Consider the following 17,374-nt stretch of genomic DNA (forward strand, 5'->3'; position numbering starts at 1 on the left):
AATACACAAGGGCAAAGTCTAAACGTAGTCAGAGGGAAGCAAATAGTCAGTAGCCGGGAAATCAGAGCCTAGAAGCGAGGGGAAGTGGGAAGACAAGACAGAATTAAGGTAAACAGATAAGGAATGAACAGGGAGACAGCGGGAGAGACACTGATGGAAACAGACAACAGAGGAGGTTAACAGGTCAGGTGAACACGGAGGTCAGGAGGGGGCAGGGCAGACAACAGGTCACTCAAGAGTAGAACTCAGCAGAGCCAGAAGTATCACTGGCAAAGTCCAAGAGAAACAGTGCCCTAATAAAGCAGCCTGACCTCCAGAACGAGGTAGGAAGGATTAACCCTTAACGTGACCTGCATCAGAAGTGAAACTAAAAAAAGGCTCAGCTCCAGCTGAGCCAGGAGTCAATCATGACAAACGGAGAAATGAGCCTATGCAAAGGTGTGGGCACTCTGCTTGGTTAGTACTTACTAGCACCCCTTTTGGCAGGTATCACAGCCTGTAAAAGCTTTTTGTATCCAGCCAAGAGTCTTTCAATTATTGTTTGATGGATTTCATCCATTCTTCCTTGGAAAAGTCTTCCAGTTCTGTGAGATTCCTGGGTCGTCTTGCATGCACTGCTCTTTTGAGGTCTAACCACAGATTTTCAATGATGTTCAGATCAGGGACTGTGAGGGCCATTGTAAACCTTCAGCTTGCACCTTTGAGGTAGTCTATCGTGGATTTTGATGTGTGTTTAGGATCATTATCCATTTGTAGAAGCCAGCCTGATTTTCAACTTCAGCATTTTTACAGATGGTGTTATGTTTTCATCAAGAATTTGTTAAAATTCATTGAATCCATTCTTGCCTCTACTTGTGGAATGTTCCCCATGCAATTGGCTGCAACACAACCCCAAAGCATGATTGATCTATTCCCATGCTTAATGGCTGATGAGATGTTATTTTTCTGAAATGTTGTGCCCTTTTTTCTACACACACCGTTATATTTTAACCTCATAGGTCCACAGGACTTGTTTCCAAAATGGATCAGCTTATTTAGATGTTCTTCTGCATACTTCTGTCCCTGAATTTTTTTGGTGAGGACTCAGGAGAAGTTTTCTTCTGATGACTCTTGTATGAAGGCCAGATTTTTGCAGGTGTCTCTAAACAGTACAGCAATGTACCACAACTGTAGAGTCTGCTAAATCTCCCTGAAGGTCTTTTGCAGTTCAGCTGCTCTCACATAAATTGAACAACTCTCACTGAAATTTTGCTTGGTCTTCCAGGCATTATCTTGACCTCCACTGTACCTGTTAAATGTAATTTCGTAATTATATTTCAAACTGCGGAAAGGGCAAATTGAAAGCGCTTTTCTATCTTCTTATATACTTCCTCTGCTATGTTGGCCTCCACTATTTTCATTTTCAGAGTGCTAGGCAGCTGCTTAGAAGAACCCATGACTGCTGTTTTTGGCACAAAGTCTGGCTTTTATAAAGCTGTGAAATTTGCATCACCTAGCCTTTCCTAACTATGATATTGAGAAAACCATAACCCTAATAGGCTAATTAAGGTTTGAAACCTTGGTCAAAGTTATCTGAGCACACACATCTCAAAGGGTGCCCAAACGTTTGCATCTTTCCATTTTCTTGTTTTGTAATTTTTCAATTATAAAATATGAATATTTATTTGGGAGTAAAACAAAGTAAATGTGCATTTTTTAACTTTAAACCTTTTAGAGAAAATTACATCTTCAATTTGCTTATCTGTTCACAATAACAGTAATTTTGACCAGGTGTGCCCACACGTTTGCATGGCACTGTAGATTGCTTAGCAGGGATGATCTTTTAGACAGATTCCCTTTAAAGTATATTACAGTTGATGGAATAGAAAGTGTTATTAAAGATCTATAACTCTAACAGATTTCTTTCTATTAATAGATTTTAACTTGGGATGACTGATAAATGATATATTTTTCATCACTATTGTACGATTTTCAGGAGCCTTGTACTCTTGAGACTTGTACTGTAGGTTTATGGTCTGACTAATTATCTTTTATTGCATCTTTCTGTTTCAGTTTGTACTTTCACTGAACTTTTGCCTGCTCCTCTTTTTTGTATCACTAACCTACTAATATTTCAGATAATCAGAGACACTTGAACTGTCATCAGATTTTACAATACAAGCTGCATACACTGGAAATCAAAATTAGAGAACAATGTTGAGCATTTGTTTTTTTTTCCCCAGAAATAATGTAATCTACATTGATCAACATTTAAAGTTTGTTTTTTTTGTAAGGTGTACACCATGCCACTAGAACAACGTTTTACAAAGGATCCAAAGTTCCCTAAAACCTTTATTTTGCCCAAAACGTGATGATCATAATTTGAGAACAATGACTGTAGCACAGAAAAATATTATAACTAAATTTTCTGAAGGTAACAACAGTCAATCAGTAAGAAGTGTACAGGCCTTTGCTTTGAATGATTTCAGCACATCTGCGGCCACAGGACATCACTAGTCTCTTACACTGCTCTGGTGTGATTTTGGTCCATTCTTCCTCCTGTCTCTTCCACAGTTCTTTGACAGTTGTGGGTGTCTTGGCCATAACTTTGTCACCAAGGATTTTCCAGAGGTTTTCATTGGGTTTAGATCAGGACTCTGGCATTGCCATTTCATTGTTTCAATATTTTCTGTTTTAAGGAACTGCTTTACCTGTTTTGCTGTGTGACAGGGGGCATTGTCCTGCATGAAAATTGCTGGCTGGTGAGTGATGAACGCAAGTAAGGAACCATGTGTTGCTCAAGAAGGTTCTGATACACACTTGCATTCACTCTGAGGCCTCCAACACACATCCGTGAAAAACATGCACGTGTCATACGGTCCGTTTTTCAGGTCCATGATCCGTTTTTAGGTCAGTTTTTATGGTTTGTATGGCATCTGTGTGAATGGCGTATGCTAGGCGTATGTGCATGTGAAATGTCCGTGTGTGCGTGAGTAACGTAACTGACATGTGTTTGTGTTTCCCATGTGAAATGATCCGTGTGTGAGGCAAAATGACGTTGATACATGTCGGCTGACAGCAGACAGAGTTGCGCGATAAGAATGAAGTCGGGTGAAATTCATCCGACTTCCTTGTCATACCGTGGCTCTGTCTGGGTGTCGCGTACTGATTAGCGGTCACCCGTGAAGCACTCACCGGTGACCGCTAATCCCCTGAGTGACTGAAGTCAGCGGCTTGATTAGCGCTGCCGTCACTCAGTTTTCCCGCGGCTAGCTGGATCCGCCACCTGTGACCGCAACTCACCTGTGACTTCATCGCTGTCACTCGGGCGACTTGCAGTCACAGTTGGAGGATCCAGCAGTGGCCGCGAGTAACCTGAGTAACAGCACAGCTGATCGCGCGGCTCACCTCAGTTGCTGTGTGGATCTGGCAGGAGCGGCGGGGTTCTTCTGCTGCTCCTGTCACCTTCATGTAGCAGAGCTGGAAGCGACGCGGGACCTCCGTGGATTACGCCAGACATGGATGGCTTTTTCGGGCTTAATAAAGTGGTGAGCGAGGGTATTTGTTAGTGTTTATTATTCCAAATAAAGGATTTCTTCGGGTGTATGTGTTTATTTACTGTAACTTACAGATTAATCATGGAAGGTATCTCGGGGAGACGCCTGACATGATTAATCTTGGACTTAGTGGCAGCTATGGGCTGCTGCCATTAACTCCTTATTACCGCGATTGCCAACACACCAGGGCAAATCGGGAAGAGGCGGGTAGAGTCCCAGAACTGTCGCATCTAATGGATGTGGCTATACTGGGCGGCTACTGGCTGATATTGTTAGGCTGGGGGGCTCCCCATAATGTGGAGCTCCCCATCCTGAGAATACCAGCCTTCAGCCAATTGACTTTACCCTGGCTGGTATCAAAATGAGGGGGACCGCACGTCGTTTTTTTAAAATTAATTATTTATTTATTTTCTTGCTCGATATTGACATGCCCACCGGCGGCTGTGATTGGTTGCAGTGAGACAGCTGTCACTCAGCGTGGGGACGTGTCTCACTGCACCCAATCATAGGCGCCAGTGGGTGGGGAAAGCAGGGAATACGAGATTGATTAATGAGCGTCCGGCTTTTTCAAAATAGTTAAAGCCGCCAGAATTTTTCTAACAGCTGTTTAGCGCCGTGCCGGTGATCGGGGAACGGTGAGTATGAGAGAGGGGGAAGACTGACCGACATGGACAGAGAGAGAAAGTGACAGACAAGACAGAGAGACAGACCGACGGACTGAGGGAGATTGTCCGACATACACAGAAAAAGAAAGAATGACCGACATCGCTAGAAAAAAGCACAAAACGTACACTGAGCATATGGAGATGCATCCGTGTCACGTACGTGTGCTCACGGACCTATAGACTTCCATTGGGTCAGTGTGTGCGTGTTCCGTGCAGAAAACGGACATGCTTCCGTGCAAAACGGAAACACATACGTATCACGGACACGGACACACGGACCATATGGAATAACGCACGTGTGACCTCAAACATAGCATAACAATGGTGCACGTTTGTCCGTGTCTCCGGTATATACGAAAAAGGACCAAACACGCACGTGTTTCACGGATATGTGTTGGAGGCCTGACATGTAGCTGTATGAGAGGTTCAACTCCTGCTGCAGAAAACATTCCCCAAACCATGACACTTCCTCCACCACTTTTCACTAACTTATTAACACACTTTGGGTTCAGGTTTTCCCTAGTTTGGTTATGAATATAATTTTTCCCATTAGACCCAAATAAATTACACTTGCTTTCATCTCTAAAATTAACTGTCAGCCACATCTCCTCTGCCCATACAACATGCTCCTCACCAAAGTTGATTCTAGCCTTTTGATTCTTCCTGCTAATGAGAGGTTTGGTCACTGCAGAGTGGGTTTTCAGTTAGAGATGAGTGAGTACCGAAATATTCATAATCGTTATACTCATATCGAGTACTTTGTAATACTTGCGTTTTCGTTCTGAATAGCGAGTACAATGCAAGTCAATGGGAAATGGGCGTAATTTTCTGCTAGACTCAAATAAGAGGTCTGGGGGATGGGAAAGTGATGAAACTGAATGGGGAGAGAATGGAGAATATGCCTGCATGCATTTCTGACTCACATATGTTTCTTTCTTTCTCTACTCCGCTGTGGTGATCGGTAAGTATTAGCACGGCAAGCAAATCACAGTAATACCACAACCAAGATGGCTGCGGCATTATTGTGAAGCCCAGCATGTTTAGTTGCTGCAAATTAGGTGCCAGACCTGCTGGGCAGGATATGCGAATATCATGAGATGAGTACACAAAAACTCACAATGTAACAAGTAAATCCAATACCGTCCTATCCGTACGAGTAGCAAATAGTAACAATTACACTCGCATATCACTACTTTCAGTCTAAATACTCTTAAACGTCATGACACTGTATGACGAGACAGATCCTTACCCTGTTCAGTGCTGAACTGGTGAGCAATTCCTGCTGCAGTGTTGAAATGATTACCCATGGAGAGTTTCTGCATTATCCTGTCCGCTCTTGTATTTGTCTTTCGATGGTGACCAGCCTTCTTGGGGGACTTGAAAGAGTTTGTGATGTTGTAAAGATGCAATATTCTCAAAATCACAGACTTGGAATGATCACCTTCACTTGCTATGACTGACAGGGTCACCTCTTTGGCCTTCTTCTGGACAACCTGTTGCCGGAGGGTTCCAGCCACTTTGGAACGGCACACCATTTTTGCAAAGTCATTGTAAACTGGAAAGTTATTCTGCCAGTTAAATAGGGTTTGTCAGATAATAATTAAAGAAATTAGCACATGGTGCCAGATTAACACCAATAACTTGCAGGTATCTGAAAGTGTTCTCTAATTTTGATCAGTGTTCTTTAACATTTATCTCATTTCTGAGAAATTTTTCATGAGTTTTTAAAAAATAAGTACACCAGCCTTATAACATCTAAGCGATTTATTTTAGAATATATGCTGTTTGTATTGTAAAATTTAGTGGCAGATCCAGTGTAACAATTTAACACAACATCATGTACATGATTGCAGAGTTAACCATATGTGAAGGGCGCTCTGGAGCTGAATTCTCTGCACATGCAGCAGATACCAGCTATGTTAAAGGGATTGTCCCACAAACAAAGTCCTTTTTAATAAATACATTTTAGCATAATAATACATTTCACAATTGTATGTGTTAAAAAGAAATGCTTCTGTACTGAATCTTATAAATGTGTTCCTGGTATGTACTATGTTATGGCGGTGTCTGACCATGTAGGAACGAGGTCTGCTCATACCACATCTCCTGGTCAGAGGAAGATAATGTTAAGGTGAACTCTTAACCAGAGATCACTAGTTGCCTACTGCCTGGCCAAATTGATATGGGCCAAGTGCATGCATAAAAGAATTCCCACCAGACACAGTCGGATATGAAATCTCTTCTTGGTCACAGTAAAGATGGCACCAAACAGAACAGGGAAGAGCATGCGTCCTCTTGATATAGGCTAGGGGCGTACACAAGTTCAGATATGCACATTTAGTGGGACAGTTCATAAGCTAGCCAATGGGGAGATCCGTGTTGCTGTTGATGGGCGGGTCTGACTCCAGTGGATGAAACCATGGTGATGGGAGGGACGTCATTTAGTGGATCCATGCTGATGGTTTGGTCTGTGATGTCATCTGATCTGTGGGTTGGTCTTCTAGCTTGACCAGGGGTCTTCCCTTATATGGTGGTCTTTTTTCATCTGGACATTCCTTGCATTCCAAGCAAGGTGTGGTGAACAGGAAATGGCAGCCATCTTTATATCTTTGTCATGTGTATGATCTGAAACCTGAATTATGTAAGGCAAATCGACATATTTCCCACAATCCCTTGTCAAGAAGTTAATTAAGTATTTGATGGAAAGGTCCTCCTCAACAATAGTAAAAGAGTATACAGACATTACAGCAGGAGATCACAGATGTTGCTTTTTGTGAGGTAAAACATGTTCAAGAACAGGCATGGAAATGTTTTACCTTACAAATAATTAGCTGAGATCCCATATTGTCCTGCCTGTATAATCTTTTGCTTCCTCCCCTTGCCAGGAAATTTGGTATGTTCAATCCATGTTCCTGCATGGTCAGATACAGCCATTACATAGTACATAACAGCGGCACATACGGTCATGGCTGAAAGAGACTACTTTCACCTTTCAAATACGCAGACTGACTGAATACAAGTCCATAATGACCTGTGATGCTAATTACTAGATACACCTTAGGTTAATGTGTTTCTATGATCAAATTGTTTTTAACCTTTTCTAGGAGTGCCATCATGTTTATCAAGGCCATTTTCATCATTATATTTTTTTATTTCTGTTGAACTACAATTCCAAAGCTACGTGGTCAGTTTAATTCCCTGCTGAGCTACAGCCTGGTCAGTCACTGTCCAAATGCTTATGGTCTTTCACTTTTACTTGTTTCCATTTGGTTTGTGGTTGTTAGGTATTCGCACTTTCTCATTTTCTCTGTCCTACCACATCCCAGGTGGGTCTATTTATGCTCTCCTGAAACTACCCTTCTCTGCTGGCTATATTCCTATGTGGATTGTACTAAGGAGTTCTAACCCTGTTGTTACAATGTCTCTACTTTTGGTCTTCCCATTCAAGTTTCAGCGATTGATAATTCTCCCCTTTCACAAAGTCATATTACTTCTAAGATCGAGAATGTATGCATGAACGTTGAAGCATTACACTTGGAATCCATTTCATTAATGGTTTTTCCTTCTTTACCTGCTAAACTAGTGTTAGGCTTGCCCTGGTTAGTTAAGCACAATCCTACTTTCATTTGGGAGACCCATGAGATTAGATCCTGGGATGACTCTTGTTTTTCTGGATGTCTATCTGGATTCTTAGCTTCTGTGAGGTCTTATCTTCCAGAATTCATTCAGGACTTCAATGATGTTTTTCCGAGATTGAGTGTGATATTCTTCTGCTCTATAGGACATATGATTGTGCTGTTGACTTCATACCTAGTGCTAAAATGCCTAAATCTTATTTGTTTAACCTCTCTTCCTGAACGAATATATTCAAAAGTATCTGGCCAAGGGTCATATATGTAGTGCCCCTGAGACCCTCAGGGCACTACAGGGAAATGCATCCTCTTGGGGATGCAGGACCTACCCCCAGGAACTTGGAACACCAGTTCCAGCAACACCAACACATACCAATATCCTAGTTACCACTCCGCACCAGGGGGCACTGCCTAGTCAGACAAGGGGAAGGGCCTCCTAGATGGCGGTGCCTGACCAGGGAACTAGACAGAGCCTGGTGGGAGGGGACCGCAGTCAGTCTACAGTCAGTCTGAAGTAGAGAGTGAAGTGTACAGATGTGCCTAGAGCTGGGTTGTGTAATGGTGGCCCGGGGGCACAGGAGAGTGGTCGCCAGGGCGGGTACATCTGAGTACCACTGGGACCAGAGCACGCATGGAGCACAGGCCCCTACATCAGGTGACAGTTTCAGATGGCCTGGCAAATACCTGCAGAGTGAGGTGACCTTCATGGACCTCACTAGCTCACAAATCCGGGGGCATCAGCGGTAAAGCAAGGATCAGGGTTCGGGACACAGACCACCCCTACAAGGTCCACACTGCCCGCCGTACGGAGAAGGAGACTGCCACCACAAAGGGACAGTCGGGCCCCAAACGCTCCACGATATGGGGACCCAACCACACTGAGAGTGACGGGGACAGAGCAACCGAGTCATCAACTGGCACTGGAAATACAGGGACCTGAAACAGCCGTCCAAGGGTCAAGAGTGAGTAGAGACTGTTAACTACAACCCACGGTGTGGTCTCCCTTATTACTCCATCATAGATCTCCCAGGCTCAGCCCTTCCTGCGGAGAGCCTACCACCACATCTGCCATTACCACCAGTCCTGGGGGACAATCAACTAAGCAGCGGCGGTTCCACAACATTAACCGCAACCCACAGGTGGCGTCACACAAATTACTTTAATCTCCCCTGTAAATACTCCCCATTAAAAAGCACCCAGGGCTCGGAACCGGGCAACGGCCACCAAAGTGACATTCCCCAATGATACATTGCCCGGGGCCAAGTACCCCATTCCCTGGGCGACACATATACAACCTTCCACCTCTCCAGTCACCGTAGGGTACATTTTTGTCAAAAAGAAAGATGGAGGATTGTGTCAATGCTTGGATTTTAAATAAGATTTAGATAAATAGGATCATGATCCATAATCCTTATCCCTTACCTGTTTGATTAACTACCTGGAGCTAAATGGTTTTCTAAACATGACTTTAGAGGGGCATATTGTATAACCTCATACGTGTATGGCAGGGTGAAGAGTGAAAAACAGCTTTCAATATGCATGAAGGTCATTTAGAAAATTTGGTGATACTGTTCGGGTTGACCAATGCTCTGACACTGTCCAGCATCATGGTGTAATGCTTTGTTGCATGCACCACAGCGTTCAGTAGTAAATGCTGTATGCACATGCTTGCTTGAAGTGTTTTTATAACCAGCTCCAAAGCAAAACAAGAGTTGGTTGAATAGGGCAAGTTCTCATTCCATTTGTAACCTGGCAGTATATATATATTTGATTTGAATATACCTATGAATGGTTGTTCAGTGCTAATAGGCTTGATCTTTATAAGCATAACTCCAAATTCCAGGTTTGAATGCATAGACTAAAGGCTGCTTTACACGTTACAATTAATCGTGCGATTGCATTTGCGATTGCACCCGCCCCCATCATTTGTGCGGCACGGACAATTTCTTGCCCGTGTCGCACAATGCTGTTATCCCCCGTTACACATACTTACCTTCCAAACGACCTTGCTGTGGGCTGCGAACATCCACTTCCTGAAGGGGGAGGGACGTTCGGCGTCACAGCGACGTCACACAGCGGCCGGCCAATAGAATCAGAGGGGCGGAGATGAGCGGGACGTAAACATCCCGCCCACCTCCTTCCTTCATCATTGCCGGCGGGATGCAGGTAAGCTGCAGTTCATCGTTCCCGGGGTGTCACACGGAGCGATGTGTGCTGCCTTGGGTACGATGAACAACAGGACATGTGATTTTTAGAAAATGAGCGACGTGTCAGCGATGAACGAGAAGGTGAGTATTTCTGCTCGTTCATAGCTGTCACACGCTACGATATCACTAACGATGCCGGATGTGCGTCACTTACGACGTGACCCCGCCGACATCTCATTAGATATATCGTAGCGTATAAAGGCTTCTTTATAGAATACCTAATACACAGCTAAAGGTAGTCATTTTTGCTGCTCAGGTTTATTAAGTAGAGATGAACGGACCCATTGAAGTTTGGGTTCAGTGGGTTCAGTAAGACTTTAGATAAAGTTCAGTTCAGGACCCGGACTTGACCTGAACCCCATTGGAACTGACGAGTTCAGCTCTTTGCTCACAAACAGAGCACTTATGGGGGAGGCAGGGATGTTTTTTTTCATTATTTTTTTTGTTCACATTACATCCGATAACTCTGATTTTAACCCCATTGTGAGTCATTCAAACACTGCAAGTGGCTCGCACTGGACCGGGCATACCCGAGCACAGTGATGCTTGCTTGAGTGGTTAGCATACATAAAGCATCTGAACTCTAACCCTGATTTTTTTTTGTAAAGTCCGTGTTTAGTATGAAAACCAAACTTTAGTATTCCGGTCCACTCATCACTATTAATAAGTGATGCACGAGTGTGTGCTGATTTTCAGTGGCGTAACTAGAGTTTGATGGGCCCTGGTGCAAGGTTTGGCCCGGGGCCCCCCCTCCACGAGCACTTGGGGTACGGGATAATGGCACCGACACTTGGGGTACAGGATAATGATGCTGACATTAGCCTCTTTCCTTCAGCACCTAGGTTTCCCATGATCTGAAATCCCTCTTTCTATCAGCACCCAGCTTTTCTATGTTCTAATACCCATCTTGTCCTCGGCACCCAGCTTTCCCATGCTCTGCATCTTTCCCTCAGCACCCAGTTTTCCCATATATGAGGATGGAAAGCTGGGTGCTGAGAGAAGATGTATAGCAGAGCATGGGAAAGCTGGGTGCTGAGGGAAGGAGCCTTTTTCCCTCAGCACAAAAAATTACCATCCCATGCTTGTGACTTTGTCCCCCGCTCGTATTTAGTTCTCAAAATACAATAATGGCCCCAACATAGCCTTCGATATGGTATAAAGGGTCCAAGATAACCATTCTTATATTAGAATGCAGCCCTATAATCCTCAATGTATTCTAATGTATTTCCCATAGTCCTCCACGTATAAAGTAGCCCTTATAACCCTCCAATCATTATAATGCAACTCCCATAGTCCTCCATGTATTATAATTCAACTCATAGTACTCCATATATTATACTGTACCACATGGTCTTCCATATATTATAATGCACCCCCATAGTCCATGTATAAGTTAGCCACCATAGTCCTCAATATATTATACTGCAGCCTCCATAGTCCTATATGTATTATAATGCAGCCCTATAAACCTTCATATTACATTATGCAGCCCCATAGACCTCCGTGTGTAGTGCAGCCCCATAGAACTCCATGTGTAGTGCAGCTGTGACGCCCTGGGCAAGCCAGGGTTCACAGGTCATAACACCACCACACCCTACACCCCGGATAGGTACCTACACCCGGATAGGTACACCAAAGCTACACAAAAATCCTTGTTGCCTTCCTCCAGGGGCTGATGTCCACACCAGGGGGTGGGCCAGGCGGTTGGCTCCGCCCACCGAGGAGTACACAGTCCTGGAGGCGGGAAAACACAGGCAGTCAGAAAAAGTTAGAGTTGAGGAGAGTGAAGTGGTAGAGGAGCAAGTGAGAGTAGTGACAGTAAAAGTGACAGTTGAGAAAGCCTGAAGTTGGTCCGGGTGTGTGCCCCGGACTGAGAACAGCAAGGTTAGCAGACGGCGGTGACTGTCTGCAGGAGAGGCTGCTTGGAGGTTGCCGAAAGGACCGTGGACGGGTGGTGGCCCGGCGGTACCGGAGCGGTATACGAAGAGAAGCCAGCACCATTGGCAGGGGCCTTTAGGATCCCGGCAAGGCTAGGAGTCGCCGTGAATTTGCCAAATCCGTCAGTGAAGGGGACCTCCGGGTCTCCCAACAACTAAGTCCCAATTGAAGGCAACAGTCCAACCGTAGGAGAGAGACACCGCCACCGCCAAGGCACCAGTTTCTCAGGGCCAGCGCCTGCGGGCACAGAGGGGCTCCTCCGGCCCATATCCAAGTCGGGGAGCGGGTTACCGGTGGGAACCCACCGCTACCAACATTACACTAGGTGCAGGGACAGAGACCGTCACCGTCAACTACCGGGGAAAAGCAACAGCAGCCGTCCGTGGGAACCATCTTTCCAGCCGTGTGTTTTACCGAGAACTGTGTCACCGTCTCAGGCTGAGTGAGTACCACAGTGCCGTGAGGCACAGCGCTGCCCCCGCGTCCCTGCACCCCACCAAGCCCTGCACCGGCCCTGCCATCCAGCATCCCCCACCTCATCACTGGGCCCCGGGACAACCACCCCCTACCCACGGAGGGGAAAACTAACAGCTTTGCTGCTCCCTGTCACCGCTCCCGGGATCCCCATACAGAGCAGCGGTGGTGTCCACACAATCACCACAACCGTGGGTGGCGTCACGGACAATAAATAATCCCAAAAACCAATCCCTTTTCACTCACGGGTGAGGAGCGCCGCTCGAGTCCCTGGGATCCTGCCCATCGCTCGAGCCACCAAGCAGCAGCAGGCCGCAGCAGCACCGGCAGCCGGACCCGAGCAGTGGGAGAGCGCAGCGTCCCCTCCTCCACCCGCGACACAGCCCCAAAGAAATCCATGTGTAATGCAGGCTCTATAGTCTTCCATGTATAATGCAGCCCCATAGACCTCTATGTGTAATTCAGCCCCATAGACTTCCATGTGTAATGTAGCCCCATAGACCTCCATGTATAATGCTGCCCCATAGATCTTTATGTATAATGCAGCCCCCATAGGCTGCTGGCTACCGTGTACTCTTGAGTAAAAAAAACAAACAATAAGCCCTCACCTCTCCTTGTTCCCCCGCTGCTCCGTCCTCACCTCTCTCCTCGTTCCCCTGCAGCTCCGGTCACTGTCCTCCCGCCCTGCAGTCAGCAGTCTGAGCCCGGGCTGCAGTCGCACAGTGGTGATGTCACCACCCTCGGCTGCACTGTGACGTTGAGTGCAGGCAGGCACATTGGGAGAATGGTGGAGCATGGAGCGGAGCGCTCCGCTCCATGCTTTACCATTGGTGTGTGCAATGACAGGTGAGGGGGGGCCCGGTGCCACTGCTGCTGATACCGGGCCCCCCTGACTCATATAGTGGCCGCGTGGTTCCTGATCTGCAGGGCGGGCCCCTAAGCCTGTGAGCCTGGTCACGATGGCGACCTCTACAACCGCGGTAGTTACACCCCTGCTCATTTTGGTAATACTCTAATAAACAAAAAAACAAAAAAACAAGGCGAGTGAACCAGTAGAATCCCTGATTTTTTATCTGACCTACATCTCACTTACATTATCATTTGTACAATCGTTACATAGACTGCATTCCTGATATAGAATATGTATATATGAAAAGGGCACTTAACAAATATACATAAGAAATTCTGGATTAAAGTCTGCTTTTCAGATTTAAAATGACTGCAGCCTATATCCATGTGTATGGAGCAGTGATAGAAGTAACTCAGCTGTGAACCTGATTTTAAATGATAATGTGACGCTCCTGGACTATCAGGCCATCACAGGGTATTGTTCAATCTGCCCTTTCATGCAATATCCCCCTCCTTCATGGTTATTGGTCCCCAACTACATGGTGCTGCCTACAACAGCTGATTAAAATCCTAGGTACACTCTACACCACACCCACCAGACACACCAGTGGACGGCCTGAGTGGAATAGGGTCGCCCACTTGGGGGGTTGGTTAGGGGAGGTCAAGAGTGTCAGAAGAAGGAGAAGCAGTTTGGAAGTGAAGGAGAGAGGAGGTCAGGATCAGGGCTCCTAAGAAGCGGTCTAGGTAACAGACGGTGGTCTGGACCTAGAGAAGCTGGACCTCCCGTCACAGGGGATCGTGGCAAGGGGCACGGAATTGTCGAGGAGAACAGCCGGCGGCCTTGTACTATCACCGGGCTGGGACCAAGGCACGACTGGGTACGTCGACCCTAGGTCAGGGAGTAGCTTCAGGCAACCTGACAATTACCCGACAAGAACGGAGCCTTCAAGATCCGCTCTCCATCCGCTCCAAAATCGGGGTACTAGCGTAACGAGGGGGATAGGACTTTCCACTAAAACGGTCCAGGAAATCCCAAGCGTGAACTCTGTGAGCAAGCTCCCACACTTAGCCATAGTGGGGAGCAGGACCCGACTAGTTACATACTACCGGGACCAACGTGAAGTAAAAATAGTGCCAGGAGGCAGGTCATGGATCACCTGGCAGCACCATTGGTGACGGGACCCGAACTAGCTCCTCTCAGCGGTAGTGGTATCCAGAACTTTGGTTTATCCAGTTGTCGGTGTCAGCTTTATGGACTGAGTGAGTACGCAAGTGACCCCTTCACTCCCCACGGCACTTCCCGAACACCATCACCGAGTCCCGGGGCATCCCCCCTACCCGTGGAGGGTTCTAACACTTGGCTGCCCCAATCCATCACCCCCGGGTACTCCCAACAGCAGCGGTGGTACTCCCAAATTACCACATACCACGGGTGGCATCACAAACTCTAACACAATCACCTGTAAATACCCCCTTCATTTGAGTGGCCGCACGACCCCCGGGTCTGGAGACCCCTCGAGCCACCGCGGATCCGGATCTGAGCAGTCCGGCTGCTGACACGGGGGGCGGCACACCTCCATTCCATTCATGGCCTGTACATAACTGCAGGATATAGAAATTCTACAAGAAAATGGAATGCAAGACAGGCCTGAGCAATGTAAGGTGCAACATATGAAAAAATGTAAATCCAATACTTAAGAAATAACCCAAATATAGCTATAGTGCTCCTGCTATTGTCGCCAGTTAGTACCAAAGAGGCAATTAAAATACCATCTAAAATGGGTATACACCCAGTTCTGGCCCGAGGCCATATTGTCCAATAGCACCGCTCCTGACTGTTCAGCTGATCAGTTTACACTTTTATGTCATATCAAAAGTCTATGCCATTAATATCTGTAAGGGGAGATTACACGTCCGTGGCTCCCAATTATCAGGAGAATGGGCGTATCTTTCCCACATGTTCTGCACAGTTACATAACAGCCAGAGTGCATGTATAAGACGTGAGCACAGGTATATAACAGCCAGAGTGCCCATGTAAGGAGCGAGCACAGGTACATAATAGGCAAAGTGCGTTTGTAAGGAACGAGCACAGGTACATCACAGCCAGAGTGCGTGTGTAAGGAGCGAGCACAGGTACATAACAGCCAGAGTGCACGTGTAAGGAGCAAGCACAGGTACATAACAGCCAGAGTGCACGTGTAAGGAGTGAGCACAGGTACATAACAACCAAAATGTGTGTGTAAAGAGTGAGCACAGGTACATAACAGCTAGAGTGCGCATGTAAGGAGTGTGCACAGGTACATAACAGCTAGAGTGCGCATGTAAGGAGTGTGCACAGGTACATAACAGCCAGAGTGCGCAGGCTGGGGCCACACGGACACTACTGCGATCCACTTGCATGAGACTCGGCTCGTGCTGGCAGTACAGCAGAGCCGAGTGTCATGCCTGTGTCCTTGCAACTGAGGTCCGTTCGTGCGAGCAGACCTCAGCTGCGGGGGGCGGGCCGGCACTCAGGAGAGGAGGGAGGGATTTCTCTCCCTCTCTCCTGTGTAGCCGGGTATTGCCATTCTCGCACTGCACTAGCAGTACACCGATGTACCGCGAGTGCAGTGCGATTTTTCTCTCGCCCCATTCACTTGAATGGGTGCGAGAGAAAGAGACTCAGCTTACAATCGCAGCATGCTGCGATTGTTTTCTCGGTCCGATTAGGGCTGAGAAAATAATCGCCCATGTGTGCTGACACACAGGCTAGAATTGGTCCGAGGGGAATGCGATGTTTTATCGCACTCCACTCGCACCGATTTTCTCGCCGTGTGGCTTAGCCCTAAGGTGCGAGCCAGGAGCTGAGCCACTTCATACAGGGAAGATACCAGCTGTAATATGTTGCTGGCATTTGCCCATAACAATATCGAATGGTGCTAGCCACAATCACTGTGGTCACAAAACTGTAATCACAAAATCTGTGATCACTGTGATCACAAAAACTGTAGTTTAACTTTTTAAATGTCTCTCAATCACTGATTGCATCATTTAAATAGTGCGATCGCAAGTGCACATGCTCTGTAATGAGTTACCATAGAAGTTAGGAGCCTGCTGAAGACCCCCCTTCACTGCCATGTTGGTGCGCCTCTGAAGCTTATCTACATGCTGAGCTTCAAAGGAGACCATGATTTATACTATATACTACAATACTCTGGTATATCAGTATATAGTTGAAATGATCAAACAATTGCTGTTTAAAATCAATAAGAAAAATTAGGTTTAAAAAAATGTAATCATCCCCATTTTCCCAGTTTTAAAATGAAAAAATAAACATAATTGCTATTGCCACATCCATAAAAATCCATTCTATAAAAATGTAAATTTATTTAAAGCATACAATAAATGCCGACCCCCCAAAAAATCAAAACAAACACTATATAGGCATGTATATGTAGATGTTCAAGTTCAAAGTGACTATCCGTTTCATTACAGTGAATATTCTGTTCAAAATTTTATCTGAAGTATGTTTTTCAGAGATTTACATGTAAACATGTAAGAGCTCAGCATAGAGCGCAGAATAAATGTGAGCTGAGCCTTGCAGTGATCTTTGGGAGGCAGAACAAACAAATCAACAGCAGTTGAAGAATTGGCTTTATTACTATATTTTATGCCATTTACCTTTTGGTATGAGTGATTAGGCGACTTTATTTCTCAGGTCAGTACGATTACAGCAATACCAGATTTATATAGTTATTTTTTTAGGTTTGGCTACGATCACACTTAAAACACTTTTTTATTTTTACAAAATAACATTTCCTTGACTCACCGAATTTTGAAGGCTATAGTTTTTTTTAACTTTTCTGCCAACAAAGTCATGTGAGGCCTTGTTTTTTGCGGGATGAGTTGGAGTATTGGTACCATTTCGGGCTACATATTATTTTTGATCACTTTCTATTCTGCTTTTTGTAAATCACAAACAAGAAGAAACAGCAATTCAGGAGTTATTTTAGGTTTTTTTTTAACGCTGTTCAGTGTGTTATAAAAGTGATAAAATAGCTTTATTGTTCAAGTCAGGATGAATACCACATTT

The sequence above is a fragment of the Anomaloglossus baeobatrachus genome, chromosome 2, assembly GCF_048569485.1.
Source record: "Anomaloglossus baeobatrachus isolate aAnoBae1 chromosome 2, aAnoBae1.hap1, whole genome shotgun sequence".
In the NCBI taxonomy this organism is placed as follows: domain Eukaryota; kingdom Metazoa; phylum Chordata; class Amphibia; order Anura; family Aromobatidae; genus Anomaloglossus; species Anomaloglossus baeobatrachus.